Below are 2,635 nucleotides of genomic sequence, written 5' to 3'. Positions count from 1 at the left end.
CCTTGGGGCTTGCTTGTGGGATTACCTTCAGACCCATATGCAAGTTACAGGAAGAAGGATGGAATATCAAAAAAATAAAAAATAGTCAAACCCAGGTGGTAACCAGGATGCTTTTTTTTCAATATCTATTTTATTATTGCCCTTTCCCATATCATAAAGTAATATTTTGATTTTTGAGCTCATACAGACCTAGGTTAATGTTTTTCTGATCAGTTCTAATTTTTGACTGTGGAGTTTTAAACATTACAATGGAGATTTCATCTGTAAAAAGCTACAAGGCCTTTACTATTATGTTATGTGTTTTATGTATTGTATTATGTGTGCACACTAGTGTTTTGTGTTGTATGTCTGTATGCGCATATGTCCATATATCATATATGAGGAGTGCTCATGAAAAAAATGGATCCAAATATATTTTTTTATTCACTTGATTTATATGGTTTAATTTAAATTAGGTAAACAGCTGTTGAGGATTGTTTTTAAAGGTGGTTAACAAATCTGTTTGTTTACTTTCACCTTTCCTTTCCATTATATTTAATAATTCTGTTCAGGATAATGTAAATTTTTCAGAAAATGTTTTTCTTAATGCCTGCTGGAATGTTACATAATTTTTTTTTATCCATCATTGCCAGAATTCCTATCTTCAACCCAATGCTGGTGAAGACCAAGATAAAACCAAATTACAGCTTCTTGGATAGCTATCACAGTTAACTGTATAAACTGATGCATCAATGAATAATAATTCAACAAGTGATGCTCAATCAAGGAGTCAATTTACTTTGGGAGGAAATGGACATATCGATGGATTCCTCTGCTTTGAACTGCTTGCAGAACTTGCCTGGATTATGTATCACTTGTATGCATTGTGAACTATCTGTTGGAGCAGCAAATTGTGGTAGTGCTGGGGCATCTTTGCTGATGGTGTCATCGGTGGTACAATTTTTCCAAAAAGAGCCGTCATTTGGCTTGGTGTTGTGGCATTTTGCATCCTCCTCCCTTCTGCTTGTGATAGTCTAAAATTTGGGGGCCAACAGAGGTGAGGCAGAGAACCTCATTCCCCCACTGGCACCAAGGCCAAATTTTGGGGCCAACAGAAGTGAGGCAAAGAACCTCACCCCCCCACTGGTGCTAAGGCCTATCCAAAAGTATGGCTGTATGCTGAACCAGTAGTCAATGAAGGGTAAGATCCAATCCAATGGTACCAACCTAAGACAGGAGGCTGACGTCTTAAGGTCAGCTCATCCAATGATTGGTTAGGATCTTATGTAGTATTGGACAACCTAAGACAGGCACGGTCCCTAAGCCACATGCTGTTGTTTAATTAAACAGAAGGGGGGAGATGTTGAGAGCCACAGTAGAGTCAGAATGACGCCTGGCATATTGCCAGAGGGAATGGTTGAAAGGTGACACCAGCGAACCACTGAGATGATGATTTGAGTTAAGATGTATATAATTGCTGTAGTCCTGGATTGATTGAGTTGTATATGAACACTGCTCCGGGAATAGGGTGGCTCCGGGAATCTGCCTTGGTGAGGGCTACTTTGGAGTTCCCCTGCAGTTCTCGCGGGGGTTCAGAGAGATTGGGCGCAGAGCCCAGTGGAAGGAGTGTGTTCCCGAGTAGTGTGTGTGCAGTGCCGGTGAGAGTTGGGGAATAAAGAATTGCTGTTTGAACCTACAAGGCTTTTTGGGGGCTCTGTTATTTTTGCCCAGCCAGACTACAGCAAGGTTTATGGCTATATTTAGAATTAGGTTTAGGTCTAGGGCTAGTGTTAGTGTTAGGTTTAGGGTTAGGGTTACTGGTAGGGCTAGTCTTAGGTTTTGGATAAGGGGGAAGGTCAGATTTAAATCTAGATTTAGTGTTAGGGTCAGAATAAGGTTAGGGTTAGGGTTTGGATTCAGTTTAGAGCTAGAATGAGGACTAGGGTTAGGACTAGTGATAGAGTTAGGGTTTGGGTAGGCATAGAATTAGGATTAGGACTAGGGTAGCAATTGGGTGAGAGTTTGACTAAGTGTAAAAATAGGGTTAGAGCTAAGATTAGGATTAGGGATAGGTTTAGGGTTAGGGCCAGAGTTAGGCCTTGGATTAGGTCTAGGTTTTGTGTTAGGTTTAGGGCTATGGCTAATTTAAGAAGTGGCATTATGATTAGGGCTAGTTTTAGGGTTAGGTTTAGGGCAAGATCTAGTGTTAGGTTTAGGTTTAGGTATAGAGTGGTGTGTAGACCTAGGGTCAGTGTTAAGCTCAGAGTCAGGGTTAGTATTAGTTCTAGGGTTAGGGTTAGGACTCAAATTAGGGCTAGGATTAGGGCTAGGTGTAGTATTAGGGTTTGGTTTAGGTTAAGGGTTTGAGGTCTAGGGCTAGGGTTAGGGCTAGGGCTAGTTTTGAAATTAGCATTAGAGTTAGAGCTGGTGTTACAGTGGGGTTTAGGCTTAGGGTTAGGTTTAAATTTAGTGTTAGGGTTAGATCTAGGTTTAGGGCTACAGTGAAGGTTATGGATAGGGTTAGGACTAGGGTTTGAGTTATCATAAGGGATAGGGTTAGAACTAGGGATAGGGCTACAGCGAGAATTAGAGTTAGTCTTAGTGTTAGCGTTAGATTTAGGGTTAGAATTAGGGCTTAATTGTGGCAAGGATTAGA

The 2,635-nt window shown here is 40.8% G+C and overlaps 1 long non-coding RNA gene across 1 annotated transcript; it reads right to left on the bottom strand.

The window, feature by feature from the left end:
* Positions 1–146: 146 nt before the first annotated feature.
* LOC125612826 lies at positions 147–651 on the bottom strand. Its single transcript, XR_007343304.1, has 2 exons — positions 605–651; positions 147–271 (listed from the first exon to the last, which is right to left on the bottom strand). It is a non-coding gene; the product is annotated as an uncharacterized LOC125612826 (long non-coding RNA).
* Between the last annotated feature and the right edge of the window lie 1,984 nt (positions 652–2,635).

Source organism: Marmota marmota, unplaced genomic scaffold (genome assembly GCF_001458135.2).
Source record: "Marmota marmota marmota unplaced genomic scaffold, marMar, whole genome shotgun sequence".
In the NCBI taxonomy this organism is placed as follows: Eukaryota; Metazoa; Chordata; class Mammalia; order Rodentia; family Sciuridae; genus Marmota; species Marmota marmota.
Note: the sequence above shows the minus strand (reverse complement) of the source record. Positions and strands in the feature narration are given on the sequence as shown.